Source organism: Canis lupus, chromosome 8 (genome assembly GCF_048164855.1).
Source record: "Canis lupus baileyi chromosome 8, mCanLup2.hap1, whole genome shotgun sequence".
NCBI classification, from domain to species: Eukaryota; Metazoa; Chordata; class Mammalia; order Carnivora; family Canidae; genus Canis; species Canis lupus.
The window spans coordinates 29953358-29974023 of record NC_132845.1 but is presented as its reverse complement, the minus strand read 5'-3'; the positions used below and the strand labels follow the sequence as shown (position 1 = coordinate 29974023).

General features: G+C 34.7%; 1 long non-coding RNA gene across 1 annotated transcript; it reads right to left on the bottom strand.

Annotated features, from left to right (window-relative positions):
- Nucleotides 1–14745: 14745 nt before the first annotated feature.
- Nucleotides 14746–19188, bottom strand: LOC140637573 (uncharacterized). Its single transcript, XR_012034658.1, has 2 exons — nucleotides 19056–19188; nucleotides 14746–17250 (listed from the first exon to the last, which is right to left on the bottom strand). It is a non-coding gene; the product is annotated as an uncharacterized lncRNA (long non-coding RNA).
- Nucleotides 19189–20666: the final 1478 nt, after the last annotated feature.

Genomic DNA, 20666 nt, shown 5'->3' with positions numbered 1-20666 from the left:
AATAAAGTTTCACGAGAGCCAGAGGAGGCAACATTCGGATGAACCAGAAGCAATGGTTGCAGTATCTAGGATCCATAACGCAGCCTGCTGGGGGTTTCATCCAGCTACTCGTGACCCCAAGTAAGGCAGATTAGGTAAGCTTTGCTATCTGTCAGTATGTGGCAGGCTGGTGGAGCTGAAGTTCCAATGATAAGCCTGAAAGAAGGAGTAGCCAAATCCAAAGAACCCAAATGGGAATGGTAAGATATGAAAAGAAAAGAAATATGTGTAATCTTGCATGTGGTTCATCCGTGCTGAGCTGCTTACAGTCCTCTGATACCACGTAATTTCACTCATTATCACACCATGGTTGATCGCATGGATGTTTAAACGGAATAGCTGTAGGTGGTACCTAGCAGCCTGCCATTATCTAAGAAAAGCTACCTACCTCTTAGGGTCAGAGATTTCACACCTACAAAGGAAAGTTGGTGATGCCTATTCCTTAAAAAGATTGGTGTGCGGTGCATGGAAATTCCGCATGAGAGCCTGTCCTGGGGAGCAGGATGTCAAGGCTAGCTCCTTAGCCCTTTGTCCTGTCCTCTGCAAGGAGGTACTGACCTAACATCGCACTCCTCCCCAAGTTACTCTCCACTTCTCCTTCCTGATCACTTCCTCAGTGAACCCTCATTCCAACTCTCATTTTGGCTTAATTCCATGTAGTTTATACTGTTACTAGAATTCGATACCGTAGTTGGTTGTTACGATGTCAGTCTTTCTCATTAGATTATTAGTTTCTTGAAATCAGTGACTGTATTTTATCAATCTCTGCAGCCCAAACACTGAGCACGGGGCCTGGTACAGAGCACTGAGTAACGCTTCGTTGAATGATTTGAACTGAACGCCTAACAAAAAGTCCTGCCTTATTTACTTCATTATAAGGCCCCCCACCCTGCCTCATAGGGTCACTGGTACTTCCATCCTTATTCTGCACTCTTCAGCTTTTAACTCCACTGCAGAGCAATGTCTGTTTCTTTTTTGGATGCTCTTTGAGAACACGTCATCTAATTTTTTGGAATCCCTGCATGCACCGTACGGAGCCTTTCAGTGCCCAATATGTGCTCATTGAGAACTTAAACACATAAGTGGCTGGATGATTGACTCTATTAATATAACATTTAAAAATTAGGAAAATTATATGTAAGGAATGCTTGTCCTTTAAACCAGGATTTATAAATTTGCTATGATATAAGATATAATGAATTTTTCATTTATACTTTACCTGAACCATAAAAAGAAAAGGTAAATTGTCAAATATAACCACTTTTTTGATCTACCAACTGGTTCATCTTCATCTTTAAATCAACTTTTATGTTGACTATGATTCCTGTTTCATGACTGATATATTTTACTGACAGATTACTTTGCTCAGTGGATGGTGATAAGAAAACTAAATTTTGTTCACTGTAATACTCTTTTCATTTGTTTGTAAAGATTATTATTGTCTAGCTTTACCATTTTAATATATGCTTATACTAACAGAGATGTTGCATTTATGGTTAAGAATGTAATAATACTCCATCTACATAGATCATGACTTAGTGATTTAAGTCATATCTACCCAAATCTAATATGATCATGTCACAGCTCAGCTTAAAGCCTACTGTGATCTAATTAGTACATATAGAAGAAATCAATACAGCCTTCTTAGCATGGCCTACATGGTCTTTCCGGTCTCATCATAATTCATTTCCAGCCTAATTTCCTTAAAGTCTTATCATGATCCCGTGTAATAGCCACCCTGAATGCCTCACTATTCTCCATAAGTGTCAGACTCTTCAAAAAGTCCACCTTTCTTTCATTTTCTTTCTTTCTCTTGTTATTTTCAGCAGATGTCTTTCTTCCATATCCACCCCTATTTCTCCATTCCAAGGGCCCATCTTGTCCAACCTGGACAACTGTGATATCTCCCCATTGGTCTACCCACATGATTTTTAATTAATTTTCCAGGGTGTAGTCAAGATAAATATTTCAAGACAAAACTCTGCAAATTGCTCACAATACTTACTTAGTGTGGTAGAAGAGCAATACACATTGGGCATTAGTGAAACCTAGTGAAAAAACAGTGAGGAAAGGATCAAATGAATGCTAGCCCAGAACTACAGCTGGAGGATGGGTGAGTACACTCTACTACCAGACTGTAAGTTAAATGAGTAACAGGTGAACGATTCTCCTGGAAGAGGACCAGGATAGAGGAAGACTGGAGAAAAATGCTCTCTCAGGCACACGTCAAGGAGATCTACTAAAGCTGAGGATGAATCAGAAATGATAAAACCATAAAGAAAACCATCCCCATCCTGAACACACATTATCTCCAAAGCAATTAGGTGACCAAGGTGCTCTGAGGGTAGAGGGTAGCAACTAAACAACCCAAACCAAAGCCACTTCTCTTTCGATGGCTTCAAAATCCACAAAATAAAAGTCTAGTAGAATGAAAGGTTTGCCAATTTCTACCACCCCCACACATGTTGTTTACCTTGGTATCTACTGTCTTATATAGAATGTCTAGTTTTTTTCTGCAAAAGATTATAAGGTTTATCAAAGAGCAAGTAATGAACAATGCATTTCCAAGAGACAAAAAATAATCAATAGAATTAGGTTCATATTTGACATATAAATTGAAAAGCTATGAGCAGAATGTTAAAATCAATGTCATACAGTTGACCCTTGAACAGCATGGGTTTGAACTATATGGATCAAAAACATTTAATTTTTTTTTTAAATACAGTACAGTTCTATAGATATATTTTCTCTTCCTTATGATCTTTTTAAATCATTTTCTTTTTCCCAGTTTACTTTATTCTAATACACCGTATAGTGCATATAATGTACACAATATGTGTTAATTAGCTGTTTACCTTATGGATAAGACTTCCAGTCAACAACAGGCTATGGGCCACAGGCTGTTTGCTGAACACATTGGGTGACTCTGGCTGCTCCAAATGAATGCCAGAAAGCCTAAAAGCCCATCAGGGCTGTAGCTGCCGGCATGTATATGTAGGGGATGCTAGACCTGCTGGAAATTATTATCATATGTCCATTCCTAAAACCAGATGATCAAAAAAAAAACAAAAAAAAACAAAAAAAAACCACAAGTGATTAACATGGCCTAGAAGGCTACAATTAGATAATTGCCTGTGTTTGAAAAGATTTAAGGGATCACAGGCAAAAGATTTCTTGTTGGTAATCAGCTGAGCCTCTGGGGACGTGATTCTGCTCCAAACCATTTTGGCTCTAAAAGAGAATATCCCCAATATCCTCCCTGCACCTCCAAGGGTTCACAGTGAAAATAAGTAATATTCCTACAATTAAGAAATTCCTTGAATGTGGCAGCAAGAGGAAGTCCCCTCCAGATGACATCTACATACACAGGAGAGAACCATCTGCACCCCTATGCTATAAAACATCACACGTATCTGTGAATGGGAACCAGCCTCTACAGTTTAATGTGTCCACAACAGCATTTTAATTGGTGCCAGGCTGCTGTGATCCCAGCTGTGTCATGGTACTATGTATAATTGTTCATAAGCTGGGTCTTTCATGTCAAGATCTTTTCTAGAAACACTGACTTTTTTTTGTCAGTAATAGTTATACGACCTCTTTCTGAAAACCTTTTTGTAGAGGCTGGCATTTAGTTATATTTGATGTGGTTACTCATTTCGGATAACAAGGCTGGGTAGGACGTCATGTTCTCCCTTGAGCTTCTGCTCTCCTCTCCATATTCCATTCTAAATACCCTCCAGTCTTTTCTTAATTCTTAGTGTTTAATAACAACAGAATATCTAGTGAATAAGTCCTCTCAGCCATTATAAATCTGTGGTAGTAGTGATTGCAGTCAATATTAGCCAAAATAAAGAATTTACAAATAAAAAAAACCAGAATACACTATTACAGGGAGTCAAAAGTTAAGTGTGGATTTTTGACTGCACAGGGTGTTGGCTCTCAACTTATTCAAGATTCAACTGTAATGTGATAAAACCTCTAATGAAAAAAGGTGGACAGCATGCAAGATGAAATGGGTAATTTTAGCAGAGAAGTGGACTCTATAAGAAAGAAACAAATGAAAATGCTAGAAGCAAACAAAAAATAGTAATGAAGATAAGGAATGCTTTGAACATGCTTATGCCCAGTACAGCCAATTAAAAATGTTCCCTGTGCTCAATATATCCTCCCCTAAAAAAAGAATAAAAGAAAAAAAATTAATGACCTCAAAGATAGGTAAAAAACAACAACAAAAAAGTAACAGAATTAAAGGGCTATTGGACAATACCAACTGGTTTAATAAATGTATTCTTGGAATCCCAGAAGGAGAAGAAAAAGAAAAAGAAGAGGAGAAATATTTGAAGAAATAATGGCAACAGGTTTTCTGAAATTAGGACACGTACACACATACAGACACATCCCATGCCTCCCTGTTACATCCAAACTACTGAAAATACGTGAAAATGTGGACACATTACATGAAGAGGACCAAAGAACTACAACACACTTCTCATCTGGCATCATGCAAGCCAGATACAATGAATATTAGTATTTGGAGGGTTGAAAAATAAATAGAAACTGCCTACATAGGATTCTATACCTCGCCCCAATAGCTGTCAAAGTGAAGGAAAATACCTGCTTTCACACACACACACACATACACACACTCACAATTTATTTCTAGTAGACTTGCACTCCAAGAGATATAAAGCAAAGTTCTTTAGGCAGAAAGAATATAAAACTAGACATAAAGGTGGCTAAACTAAAAAGAGGGATGATCCCTGATATGGAATAAAAGAATAAAAACATTGAATTCAGTTTGTTTTCCCTTACTTTTAGGAGCTATAACAGATAGCTTTGTCTAAGGCAAAAATAGTGATATATTGTATGCTTAAAGCATATGTTAAAAGTAAAATATATGACCTAAATAGTACATGGGATTAGAGGGAAGAATTGATACTTTTAGCTATAAGCATCTTGCTCTACATATTAAGTGATGTAATATACATAAGTAGACAGCATTAATGTTACATAACATATAATGTAACACTATATGCAAGGGCTTCAACCATAGGAATGACTACTAATTTTTTAAATTTATAAATAATTCCAGAGTAGAGACAAATTAGGATTATAAAACATGCTCAATTAACTCAGAAGAAGGCATTAATTCTGTTTATTACATACACTTATATTGCTTTATACACTTATTTTGGCTTATAGGAACACATTTTTGAGTGATTTATTAGCTGAACACATTTTTTTCATAAGCCATAAGCTTCATGGAAGCTGGGACCATATATGTAATTGCCTTAGATTATATCCCAACAGCCTAGCATGTATAATAGACTCAATAAATATTTGTTGACTAAATGAATAAAATCTACTTGCCTTTGCAAACAATTTTCTCTACCTCAAGTGCCCTTGGTCCATTTCTCTGCCTGGAAGAGTTTCTAGGCTTTCAGGACATGATTAACCACCTTCTCCTGTTTTGTTAATTCCTCCTTCATACAAGACTCTTATTCAATACTTAATTTCTGCAAGCACTTAGCAAGGCATTGGGGGATGGGGATGTTCAATTATGAGAAAAATATGCTCCATACCATAAAGAAGTGCCATATAGTTAATTGACATGATAATTAGGTAACCAATATTTATAATGCATTAATAGTGAAAATATAGTTAAAGGCTTTTCTTGACACCCAGAATATGAGAGGTTATGGAAAACAATTACTACAAAGGACTATATTGTACTATTTAAAAAAAAAAACTATTAAACACTCACAATTGGAAATTCCACTTGTCACAACTATATCATTTGATAGTTTTATTTCCCTTATTTTCTTTTAGAAACAGATATTGCCTAGTTTTAGCAAAAATTGATTAAATGACATTTGTATAATTAATTACATATAAATTTTTCATGTGTTCATTTGGCGTGTTTAAGTTGTAATCACAGGGTACACCAGTGTACCGTGTAGGAGCAGCTGAGATCTGGTGTAGTTACACATTAACTCTAATTATTATGTTAAAATTAGCTACAAAAAGAATCACAGAGGCGCTCTAGATCTCCTTGAAATCATAAGCTAAAGATATAAACAGATGTATGGGAAATCAGTGTTATTATGCAACTTTTAATGCTTTATAACTTGATAGTCCCTTTTATGTTGGAAAAAGTAACACTGTATACATTCCTGGACAATTCTTTTTGTCCCTCTTTTGCCCATTTCTAAAATACATGAAGGATGACATATGAAACTTTTAGTCTGCTAGTACCTTCTGGGTTCCAGTGGTGGACAGAATTGGAAATGACTTTTTAAAAGAAAAATTATCTATCTATCTATCTATCTATCTATCTATCTATCTATCTATTTATTTATTTATGGGAGAGGAGGGGAGAGGTGGGAGAGAGGAAGAAGGAGAGGGAGAGGGAGAGAATCTCAAGCAGTCTCCACTCTCAGCGGGGGCCCTGCCAAGTAGCTGAATCTCATGACCCTGAGATCATGAGAAACCCAGAGTCTGATACTTAACCAGCTGAGTCACCCAGGAGCCCCTGGAAATGTTCTTTAAATGAAGAAACCTAAGACTAGTGATGGTCCCTGAAGAAAAATAAAACAAAACATACTCTTCTTATCATCAGTTTTTCTTGCACAAGATGAAGATTTTAATTACTTTCCACTATACTTTAAAATTTCAGTATTACAAGCTTATCATTTCCTTTTATTCACTTCTAGTTAACAAGTACATATTTACATTTACATATATGTATTCCTTTTGTAAATGGAGATTAAAATATACATTTTAATTCTGAAAAATATTAGCAGGCAATATCCAGTGATGTATGAAATGGATAATACACATCATTACCAAGTGGAATTTATTCTGGGGATGCTTGATTTGGAGAGAAATTTGTAGTTTTAAATACCTATAATAGAAAAGAAAATCATAAAAATTAGTGACCTGAGTCTCTACCTTAAAAAGTAATAAGAAAGGAAGTAATTAAACCCAAAGCAAGTAGAGAGAAGGACAACTAGAGATAAAAGTATAAATCAATTAGAAAATAGCCAAAAAACCAGGGAGTAAATAAGCAGATTGCAAAGTTAAGTTTCTTTGAAGATATTAAATAAATCTAAAAACTTTAGTAGAGAAAGAAATTACACACATTAGAAAAGTTAAATGGAACATCATTACATATCTTACAGAAATTAAAAAGTAAGCAAGGGAATATAAGAACAATTTTATAGCAACCAATGAATTCACCAACTTAGGAAATAAATTCCTTGAAAAACAAACTTACAAATACAGACCTAAGGTAAATCAAAATCTGAGTTTTTTTATCTCTAATTAAAGAAATTGAATGAAAATTTCATTTCAAAATGAAAACAAAATCTCAAGAACAAGGTATTTTTTAATGCTGAACACTAGCAAACATTTGAGAAACTTTTACACAAAGGCTTTAAGAAAATCAAGGGGGAAGAAAAACATTTGCCAATATGCTTGATGAGACCGTATGACCTTGATATAAACAACCTGGCAAAAAAAATTAAAAGTTATAAAATCATAGAACAATCTCATTCATGATAAGACAAGTGAGATTTGTTAATTTGTAAGATATCCCTAAGAAATAGATGTAAATTCCATGTTACTTAGAGGGGAAAAGATGGAGAAAGCCCAAGAGAGAAAAAGAAATATGGAAGAGATTTGAAAGAATAGCATGGAATATGAGTACGTTTCTCATTATGGCAAGTAGGAATTGATGTAATGTTCCATTTAAAAACAAAAAGAAACTAAGTGAAAAATTAAGATGTATATTGCGGTGAAAGACCCTCTTAAATGGTAAGGTTGAAAGTAGATGATTGAAAAATATAAACAATTCAAAAACTAGCCAAAAAAAGTAGGAATTAGTTTATTAGTTTCAGACAAAATAGATATAGGCCAAAAGCATCCTAGTGATAAAGTGGGTTATTTTAAAATGACAGAAATTTAAATTCACCAGAGCAACAATACTTTGAAATTTGCTTTTACATAATACAAAATGCAGAGAGCAAAAATTTGACAGAATTAGGAGAAAAGGACACATTCATAGTTGTAAGGTGAAACATGCTCTCAAAAAATAAGAGTAAAGAGATTTGAACACGCTAGAAATTTGACCTAATGGATGCTAATAAAGCACCACACAAACAACCTCAGAATATACATTATTTTTAAGTACACTTAGATACATACGGACGGAGTACATTTTCTTACTAAAATGAAATTTAGCTGGGAATTAATTTAGAGATGACCTAGAAAATGATTAGATATTTGGAATCAGAACACGCTTCTAAAATACCCATGGGCTAAAGCGGAAATTATAAGGAATAAAATATATTTCGAATTGAGTAATAATTTAAATATTACATAGCAAAATTTGTGAGGTATATCTAGCGCTATATTTAAAGAAAAATTTATATCTTACCCAGGCATAGTAGAGTATATTAGTATATTAGTATATTAGTTATATTAGAAAAAACAAATGAATATTAATGAACAATCATCCATGAACAATCATCCATCTGAGCAGTTAGCAAAAAACAGCAGTAAGTTAAAACAAATAAGCAAAGAAACAATTTGACTAATTAAAAAGTAATTCTTCAACATATGAAGAAAACAATTTTCTCTGTTCACACTCACTTCTGACACTACCTGGAGTTAGTGTCAGATCCCACCACTTAAGGTTTCTGTCCCATTCCAGAAACATTTGGCATGGCAAGTCCCCAGTTGTCAACTGTATTTCTAATTTATAGCTAGTTGGTTATAAATTAGAGTTCCTATTACCCCTTCCTTGGATTCAATAATATGCTAGAATGACTCACAGAGCTCAGAGAAACACATTTACTGACTTATTATAAAGGATATAATAAAGGATACTGATGAAGAGACAAATGGAGAGATGCAGATTCTCACAGGTGAGGTTCAAAAGGGTCCTTAGCTCAGAAACTTCTGTCCCTGTGGAGTTGGGGTGCTCTCCTCTCCCAGAATATGGATGCACTGACCAATCCAGAAGCTGTCAGACCCCATATTTTGGGATTTTTATAGAAACTTCATCACATAGGAATGATGGTTAATTAATTTGATTACCAGCCTCTCCCCCCTCTCCAGAGAATGGGAGACAGGGCTAAGAGTTTCAAGCTTCTCATTATGGCTTAGTTTTTCTGGTGACCAGCCCACATCCAGGAATACACCATGGTTGCTTCTTTACAAAAAGAGGCATTCCTAACACCCAAGAAATTCCAAGGGATTTAGGACCTCTGTGTCAGACCCTGTCACTCAGGAAATTACAAAGGTCTTATGGACTGTGTGTCAGGGATCAGGGGCAGAGACCAATATTTATCTTTTTTGACAATTTCATGCTCAATGCAAGCAAATGTTGGTTCTTTGAAAGGATGAATAAAATCTACTGATTGCTACATTATTGCTTTGAACAACTAAATGAAGAAGCCTCTGATAATCAACCTCAGGAAAGAGAAAAGAGGGCAGGGTGGTGAGACAAAAAATACAGATGCTTCAGGTACTCATAAGTAGAATATTATGGGATATTTTATCAATTAATTTTAAAATTTTGAAATAAACAGATGGGTAAAAATTAATGCATTCATTTACATGACTTAATAAAGAACAGAAAACGAAAAAAATTAAAAATTAAAAAATTAAAAAATTAAAAAAAATTTAAAAAAAGAACAGAAAACGAGGATACTCAAAAAACAATGAAAGAAACTAAATTGAATCAAATTATTCAGCCAAAACTTCCATACTTACTATATAGAAGTAGTAATTCTAAAAATTGTTGGCAAAATTTTGAAACCACAACAATATGACAAAAAACATTAAAAAGGAAATTCCAAGTCAATCTTATTTATGAATATAAATGCAAAATTCATAATGAAAATTTTAGAAAACCAAATTCATATTATATGTAATATGCATAATAAGGTATATTTCATGAAATCAAGATTTTATTAATACTCAAAATCCACTAATGAATCAATACCATTAGCATATTAGAGGTGAAACCCATATGATTTCTTCAATGTGAGGAAGAAAAATTCATTTCATGTAAATTTAAGGTCTATTAATAATTATATATTGCAAACTAAGAATGAAATGAATGTTGCTTAACCTGTCAAAGCATGTATACAATACAATTTATTCTTGTCCTGGAATTCCCCAGCAAGTAAGCCAGGAAACATTATAGAAGAAACTGACTAGGGACGCCTGGGTGGCTCAGGGGTTGAGCCCAGCCTTCAGCCCAGGGCATGATCCTGGGGTTCTGGGATCGAGTCCCACGTTGGGCTCCCCGCATGCAGCCTGCCTCTCCCTCTGCCTGTGTCTCTGCCTCTCTCTCTCTCTCTCTCTCTGTGTCTCATAAATAAATAAATAAAATCTTTTTTAAAAACTAAATAAATGAACAAACAACACATAAGATAAAAAAAAATTCATTGTTTCAAGTGATAAGATTTTATACTTAGGTGATCAAATGAATCCACCATTAATTTATTATAATAGGTCATTGCATATAAAATAATATACAAAAATACTGTATTTTATATAATAGCAACAATTAGAAAATAAAACAACCATTCTGCTTAAAAATAACATAAATGTAACAACAGCAGTGCGACATATTTATGGGAAATATAAAACTCTACTGGGATATTTTAAATTAGGCCTAAACAAATTTAGAGTTATAACATTTAGGTTGATGAGCCAATATTTTAAAGAACTATTTAATGTTTTGAAATTTCTTAATTCTCAATAATCTATAAACTCAATGACAGTCCACTTAAAACCCTAACTTGTTTTGCTTGTAAAACTTAGCAATATTCATCTAACTTCACATAGCAATATATTTGAGAATAGCTAGGGTTTAATTCAGTAGAAGATAGGAAAATTTGTCCTAGTAGCTATCAAGACTTACAATAAGTAGTATAATAAACAGGATAATGTGGTTCTGGCTTAGAGTATAGGCAAATAGACAAATGGAATAAAAATGAACTCTCAACAGCCCTGTGTACATATGAAGAAGAATTGCAAACCGCCAGCAAAAGACCAATAAACAAACAATAAATTGTTTTGAGAAATTTATGGCAGAAACTGCTATCCATTGACTCAAAATCCATTTCCTCTTCCTTCTGGGTGCACAGATTATATTTTCCATCATCTCATCTGCATTTGTATGTTTCTTTGTGCCTGAAGTCTCACCAGTGGAACATGAGCAAAATTAATGCACATCAATTACGGTCCTAAAATTTGAGAAGTGTTGTCTCTTCACCACATGCTCTTTGTCATTTTGCAGACCAGATGCAGAAAATAACAAGTTCCTACCAGATAATTTTGCCACTGGTAAGAGGAGATTGAATCTCTGAATCACCAAGTGGAGAAAAGTCTCCTACCAACTTGCCTACAACCGATAATATGTTTGTGTTTGACTAATCTGTTTGAGGTCCGTTTCAACAGCTATCCCTGTCCTAAAAAACTACCAAAACTGTAACAAACATGCAGGACTGAGGGACCTCTAACAGTAATATGAGCATCTGGAGTAGTGGATGGGTGTGCGTGGTGGGACAAAGCAACAGATTGGCAAGCTTGAGAGCTGTGCAATATGATGATGTCAACTTATTCAATAACATGTTGCCTGAGATGACTTGGAAAGCTGATCAAGTCCTCCCTAAGCCCATATGTCCAAGAGAAACAGAAAGACTCAGAATGAAAATACAAATTGTTGTTCTTTACTACTTATATCAAGAAATTAAGAAATTAAGCAATTTGAGAGAGAAGTGACTGATTTTCAGTGAAATGGAAAGGTGGAGTTCTGAAGTTTGGGATCTTGCAGATTTGAAACCACAAATTCCTTCTGCCAACTTCCTTCTGTACCCCCAAATAGGGGGAAATAGGATTTTAAAGACAAAGAAAGCCAAGGATATTAAGGTTTTAAAGTTAAACAGTGGATTCAGCGGTATGTTTAAGACTGGTTTAATGATGTATTTTCCCAAGAAAATGAACAAAGAAACAAAATAAATAATTGTGTGTGTGCCTGAAGTGAGGAAAAGAGGAAAAATAATATTTTAAATGAAAAGATTGGTGAGACCTGTCTTATCTATGGACTAAAGCTCATTTCTTCTTTCTGGACACAAAAATGAACCCATATCCATAATGTATAAAACAATTCTCAAAACATCATTAAGAGAGTGGAAAAATAAATTGAAAAATAAGCCAGTGGCTTAAATATGTTCTCCAAAAAGAGATTAAATATAAATTTTCAATAAACATGAATAAAGATATCCAATTAACTTATTGGCAAGGATGTGGAACACTCATACACTATTGGTGATAGTGAAAATTGGTGCAGCTGCTTTGAAAATTATCTTGTAATATCAAATAAAATTCAGGAAATGTATATAGCCAGCAATTCTAGCCCTGTATATAAATCTTAACGAATCTCTTCTCCAGTGAAACCAGGAAAAATTTACCAGAAAACTATACTAATATTGTTCATATTAGTTTCCAGTGGGAAACAACCCAAAAGACCATTAAAAATAGAGTAAATAAATATGCTGTGGAATAATATAAATTAATAAAAACAAATAACACCTTTACACAGCATTGTGGATTTATCTTTTGTTTTTAAGATTTTATTTAACTATTCATGAGAGACACAGAGAAAGAGGCAGAGACATAGGCAGAGGGAGAAGCAGGCTCCTTGCAGGGAGCCCCATGTGGGACTCAATCCCAGAACCCTGGATCATGCCCTGACCTGAAGGCAGATGCTCAACCACTGAGGTATCCCATTGTGGATTCATCTTATACACATGGTATTGACTAAAGTAAGCAAGGTTTAAAAGAAATAAGTGCAATATAATTTCATATTTTTGATGTGTATATATATATCAAATATATATATTTGATGTGTATAAATCTCTATGAGATGTATATATGCATATATATCTCATAGAGACACAAATAATACTATTTATAGATGCAGCTAAAATACAAATAAGATAAAGACTATTCTCCATTGCCTATTATTGGTACCCTTGTTGAAGGTCAGTTGACCACCACATATCTGCTAATATTCTAAATATATAAGAAATTCCCCAATTCGGTAGAAATAAATAAATAAATAAATAAATAAATAAATAAATAAATAAATAAATGACTTAAAAATAGGCAAAGGACCCGAGTAAATATTTCCCTAACAAAGACATACCAATGGTCAATAGGTATATGAAAAGATGCTCAAAATCTCTAATCACTGGGGAAATGCAAGCTAAAACCACAATGAGGTATATCACCTCACACCTGCTAGGATAGCAATTCTAAAAATAACCTAAAAATAATGAGATGTTGGTGAGATGAAGAGAAATTTGAACCCGTATATAGGGGTTCCTCAAAAAGCTAAAAATAGAACTGCCATATTATCCAGCAATCCTATTCTGGGCAGATATCTAAAAAAGCTGAAATGAGGATCTCAGAGATATATCTTCTCTTTTATAGCCTGTTGCAGTATTATTCACAAGAGCCAGGATATGGAAACAATATATGTTGTTTCCAAAATAAAGAAAATGTGTTGCACATTTTTATATCAGCATAAAGTCAGATGTTTCTGTTTCTTTTAAAATGGTAGCACACTCTTAATGTTCACTTGGAATCAAGAAATACAGACTTAGACCAGCCTGAGCTATGGGTTTAGAGTTGAGATCATTACATGAAGTTAGGTTCTCTAAATGTTACACCTTCTGTGAAAAGCAGACAATTTAAAAATGTCCTATTGGCAAAAGCATACCATACAGAAAGTTGTCTGTCTTGGCTTGAGCTTTGGTTAGGACAAGAACAATAACAAAAACCTTTCATGAGACTTTTAAACCATGGACTTTCCCCAGTAGGGATTTATTACTATTGAGTTGATCTACACCAGTAATTCACCTGACCTGGCAAAAAGAAATACAACAGTTGACTTATGGGACACATTCTCATTTCAGTATACATGATTCTCACACGGAAGAGTTTCTGGAAAATGACTTGTCAGTCCAAAGTTAGAAAAATATCCTTTAAAAAAAAAGAGAAAAATGTCCTGAAAGATACCAAGATGAGTGAGAGACAGAAATGAAAATAAACAGTAGAATTAGTGCCACACAACTAAGATGGCAGGGCTATAAAAAAAGTGAAATAAAGTTATAACTTTTGGATTCTTATATGCTGGTACACTTTGTTGTCATTTCTTTTAACCTTCATATCATCACTGAGATTGGTGATTTTATCCTCATTTTATCAATGAAGAAATAGGTATGTAGCGTGTAGATGACTTGGCAAAAACCACAAGGCTACGTAGCACAGCAAATAAGCCACTGACCCATTGTCTTGTGGCCCAGACTCTGGGGATGCTCCTAGATCTGCCTCCTTTAGAGTTGCGGCCACTTCCCCTCATCAGGCACTTTGAGATCTTATAGATTTGGGGCCTAACTTTCTGTGTCTGACTGGCCCCCGAAACAGCCTCCAAGTGGCCTTTACCGGGTTGAGGACTTAATTCTAAGGTAGTTTTGTGAAGAGTTTCAGGGGTGAAATCAGTGTAGGGGAGAGAAATGGATACATTTCTGGGGAAATTAAGGTAAATTTTTTCTCAGATATTACTTTAAGTGACAGTAATTTGCACATATTAAAAAAGGCAGAGGACCAAGGAGAATGTAGTGTGGGTTTATTTTTTTTTATTTTTTTTTGTGGGTTTAGATAATAATGAGAAGTCAATTATAGTTTGTGATTATGAAAGAAAAAAAATCAACTTTAGATGGAGACCTCCTAATAGATCACTGATGCCAAATAAATTTCTCTTACTTCCTTCTCCTCCCAGGAAAAAAAAAAAAAAAACAAGTAAAATCAAGCCTAAAATTAAAGGAAGAAGAAAGAACAAGATATAACAAAAATGATTTGAAAAAGGACTTACTGGTACTTCTAGAAACACAAGTCATGAGAATTAGTTCTATAACTCAATATAATTATATAATTCACATATTTATGTAGTGATAGATAATCAGATGAACACAGTGGAAAAAAAAGAATCGATGAGCCAGAAATTAGGTGTGATAATACTACACTTAATAAAGAATAGAGAGGTAAAATGATGAGAAAAAAGAGAATGCCAATAGATATGCAGAAAAAGAATGAGACAATCTCATATATTTTAATAGGAAATTTAGAAGAAGAGGATAGAGAAAAGAAAACAAAAAGCAATGTTAAAGAAATAGTGACAAAACGTTGATAGGGCAATTTATTATTTCTATGCAAAGAAAAATTAGAACCCCATAGTCTGGAAGACTGTATTTGTAGCACGTAGGCCAGCAAAGGATTAGTGCCCAAAGTGCATACTCTACAAATCAATCTAAACAAAGCGATGGAATTTCCAGTAGAAAAATAGACAAGACATGTAGAAAAAATTATAGAATAGGAAATACAAATGAACCAGAAGTATGTCCAAAATGGAACCTTAACCATTTTAAGAAGTCATTTAACAATCTCTGAACTATTTAACTCTAGACTTCTACTCTGTTAAATTTTACTCCATTAATTCATTGTTATTTTTTGAAAATGTATGTAGCAAATTTTACTGAAAATTGATAACACAAAACAATGTAACAAATTTTTAAAGGGTGTGTGAAGTTGATCCAACTCTTGTTATCTCTTCCATTCATTCACAGGAAGATTCCGTGGGATCTGTAATGTTCCTGTTCTTAAAAAATAACGTATTAAATAGGGCACAACACAAGATTTGACAAAGTGGGCAGTAAGGGTAGCAAGTATACTTTTGTTTGCTTTATTCCCCTATAATTTTCTGTGTTCCGGAAACTAGTCATAATACGTTAATGACATTTAGAAAAGAAAGATATTGGGGGGAAAGGCAAGAAGAAGAAAAATGTCCTATTGCAATCTTACCCTTAGCAAATTCTGATTACAGGGACTTTGTAAGTTCAAATGCATCTAAAGGTAAAATTATCATTAGCATTCATATCTGCTCTTCACAAGTCTTTAGCAGAGTCTGCTTATTTTAACAATAGTATTTGTAATGCAGCCCATGACTTGACAGATACTAACAAAAGTAAATCAGCAAAATGATTCTCCATCTTTTTCCACCCTCAGGCTCCGGGCAATCACAGAAACTATGAACATCTGCTTGGATTCTGATTGCCATGTTCACTGATTCAGTGCACCCAAATAAGCAACAATTAGTCTGTTCAGCATGTGTCAAAAGATCTGTCAAGTTAATTCAAATTAAGACAGGATAAATTGAATCCAGTTGGCATCATGCATATTTGTATGCAAAGTTTAAACAAGCATCAGCTGTGCTATGTTATCTTTTATTTACAAGCAAAACAGGAGTATATTGTTACATAATTTCAGAAATAACTATTCCTCATCATAACTTTGCTACGTCATTGGCTGGATGCATTTTCTTGGGGCGAAAACATTTTCTAATGGGTTTGAGTGGACTACTGTATTGCAAGAGATCAAAATATCATTTTTCTTGGGCTCATTTATCTTAGTTCCATTAATTAGTTCCTAGGTACACAAATGGGTTTCAAAGCTTGAGATGTGTGGATTTCCATAAATTATGCTTCCAAAGGTAAATGCTTTTGAGCTATAAACTTCATATTTATCCTTAAATTGTAAGCATTCTATAAAATGTTAATGTCTTCAGGAGGTCAGGTGATAGTTTTCCATCACATTGATTGGATAGCAATCTGTAGCATCAAATATCTCTATACTTGAATGAAGAGAGAATCTGAACACTCAGAATCAGTGACACTCTTAGGAGGCTGGCAGGCTTTTAGCAGAAGACAGAATGATTTCAGTGGCATTAATTATAATCTATTCCATTTTCACAACTGTCACAACTAGACAATACTCCGGGTTCCATCTCTATTGATGTTTGGACAGAGTCACGTAGAAGGTCATCTAATGTGTTGTACGCTATCGATCTTCAAAGGAGGGGCTCCATAGTGCTCCTTATACCTCTGTCCATTGCACTCTGAGGAAACATAACTTTTGTGAAAAAATAGAAAATTGCTGTACCAAGCTCTTAAATGTTTACTTTTAATGAGTCATATTCTCCCACTTGTGACACTTTTTCTCCCACTTTTGATAGTGAGAGAGGAAGAAGGAGGCTGTTAAAATCTGTGGTTCTGATTGAAGTTGGAAATAGAACTGAAAAAAAAAAAGAAAAATATCATACTTTTAGGAAATATCATATGACCTAGGATTTAGCAGAGAGGAAGTTCATAATGACAATAAGGCAAACATTTACCAGGATGCCTGCAGATCTGGGCATTGGTGAGTAATTATCAGGATATTAGAGAAGGACAGACTAAGAGGTTATCACTTCTACAAAACAAATAATTCAGTCCTATTCAGGCTAAGGAGATAGAGATATTTCTCCTCTTCCTTTCATTTAATATGAATATCACTAAACATTAGGTTGGTAAATAGCAATTGTCTGGTGTGATAATATATACATTTTAATATAAGTTCTGGCTGCCAGAATTGGCATTTCAGAAAAAAAAAGTCATAAATAACATTTCCTAAATGGTTAAATTATGTTGACAGTGACTTCCTATTAAAAGCTGATAATGGTAGGCATCTTGTGACTATTTCCAGTAGCTATATCTTAGGACAGAAATGTTTGCCTTTAAAGAGTTCTGATACGGGGGCACCTGGGTGGCTCAGTGGTTGAGCATCTGCCTTTGTCTTAGGTCGTGATCCTGGGGTCCCAGGATCGAGTCCCACATTGGGCTCCCTGCATGGAGCCTGCTTCTCCCTCTGCCTATGTCTCTGGTTCTTTCTCTGTGTCTCTCATGAATAAAAAAATAAAATCTTAAAAAAAAAGTTCTCATACAGCAGATGAGATAACTGGTCTTAGTGAGATAGAATAAACAGAGGTTTTTTTGGTATGGTTATCTGGTGCTAAATCTATGGTGTATGTGGGTGTGTGTGGGGGGCGTGCGCACATCATCAGATGTGAAGGCTTAAACAAGGCTGTGTTCCTTGTTCTTTCCAAAGTTTCTGCTGAAAGTTGAGTCTACTTATCAATAATTCCTGGTACTTATTCTAACATTTACCTCGCATCCACCCTTTCCGCCTTGGAAATATTTATAAACTTTGGAGATATCTGGGGTAAGGCCAAGAAATCAGGTGAGAAGAGGAAACATTGTATAACCTGTTTCCCTTTTTGTATGTTGCATTCAAATACCTAGACTCCCGCCAAGACATCCAGAGTACAGAAGCTCTTAAGTGACCAGTTCCATGAAAAGTGAAAGAGGATAGAACTGAGGGTTAAAAGTTTGCACCATCTGAACTCAGATGCAATCAGTCACTCTGAAACAGGCTGTTTTCACAAGGTTAGTAGAAACACATTAAGATTAATAAGCTCTTCTTACATCTAGAAGCCAGGTCGGCCTTTGTCTTTTGTGGAGCTTTTCCGGGAATCCAGGAGGCCATGAGTGTATGTAAGAGAAACTAAGAGTAATGTGTCTCGCCTTGTTGGGTATTCTAAAATGAGCCACATTAACCTCTTCAAAACTTCTTCTCTCTTCCTGAGTCATCTTTGTAGTAGGATCTCGTGAGTAGTCCTATCTCTGTATTTATTCTTACACTGAATGCGAAAACAATAATTAATCTCTATTATCATAGTTCTTTTTTTTGTTCAACACTTCAATCTTCTAATTCTTTAAAATGTGTTGTCATCAAACATATTAGCTATCTCAAACTTTTGTCAGAAGCCACTGTGATAGCTGTATCTTCATTCTTGACATCAAAATTGTAAAAATGCTTCCACAGCTCTGTGTTAAAATCAAAGTTTTTTTTTTGTTTTGTTTTGTTTTTCTCACAGACAAGAGTCTTCCTCTAAATTTAGGCTACATTTAGATGACAACTGCTCTAAGAAACAGCGCCCATTACAATTCTGTTTTTAATAAGCTGCAGATAGGCATTTATCTGTAAATATATTTCCTTACCTGTCCACAAGTTTATCTTGAGAATGATCACCAAATTACTGAATCAAGAAATCTTCTCTATGGGAGACATCTGCCATCTGGCCTGAGAAATGTCATTTGCTCTACTCGTTGATAATTACTCATACGTGTTCCGTTAGGAACTCATTTACGTGGCATTTGGGACACTGTCATTCAGGACTTTCCCCAACCATGTCCTAATTCTGCCAAGGGATCAGGGTCCAAGGTACAACCATTCCAGTCTCCTAGGATGTTATTTATTTAAAACTTTTTGTAAAAACTAATTTCAACATATAAAAATAAAATAAAGAGGGCACAGATTTTCTTCACCCAGATTTGCCAAGGGCATTTGTTTTCTGACTCTTGGCAAACACTGGCTTTTTTTCCTTCCTGAAACACTTCAGAGCAAATTGTAAACACTTTTGTGTGATTTTCTAAAAAATAAGGGTATTGTCTTTATAACCACAGTGACGTTATAAGAGTCAGTCAATTAACAATGATACATTATTATATGTAATCCACCAGCCTTATTAAAATGTCACCAATTATTTCAGGATCATTATTAGTTGTCTGGTCTCCATCTCCTCTAACCTGAAAGAATTACTCGACATTTCTTTGTGTTTTATAACCTTGCAGTTCGGGAGAATTCAGAGCAGATATTTTGCCCCACAATTTGGGTGTGTGTTTATAATTACATTCAGTAGAGGCATATTTGCCAAGAATGTCATGGAAGTGGTGCAGTGTTCTTTCTAGGAGACACATTGTGTTCATTTGTCCATTACTTGAAATGTTTGTGATACTTTGTGAACTTGGTATCCACCCTCTTTCTCTAATGTAAAATTACTGTGTCAATAATTATCTTGTGGGGAGATACTATAAAACCCTGCAAATATTGCATTTTCATCATGCTTTTCCCCACTAATCTTAGCATCCATTGGTGATTCTGATCTAAACAATTAATACTGCCCTAGTGGTTCCCAAGTTAAAACTTTCTGTTTCTATTGTGCTTTCTATAAGAGCATTCTCTACCCTCCATTTATCTTTTATATCAATGTAAACTCACACATACTTATTTTATTCTATGGATTATATCACTATAATTATTTTTGTTGCTCAAACACCCTATATTTAACCAACGGGGTCCTTTACAAGCTGACTTCTGTGTCCTTTTCCTTTATTCTTTGATTAAAAGGAACATATATCTATATTAAATATGGATGTATGGTATATATGATATATGTATCACATACATATACACACACACCATAATTTCATATTTCTAATTCATGTTCAACTGGACAATATTTATTCTAACCTTTTTTCCCTTCCATACTTGTAACTCTATTTTCTAACATTGAGAATCCTGGCTATCATATCAACCAAGCAATTTTTTAATTTCTTAATACATATAGGGTAGCTTCAGAATTTTTAGCCCATTCCTTCAAAGAGCTGCATATAATGTAGGCTAATCCAGTTAACTCAAGTTTGGAAACTACATTCTGAAGAAATGATTTTGAAAGATTGTGTAAGGGGATCCCTGGGTGGCGCAGCGGTTTGGCGCCTGCCTTTGGCCCAGGGCACGATCCTGGAGACCCGGGATCGAGTCCCACATCG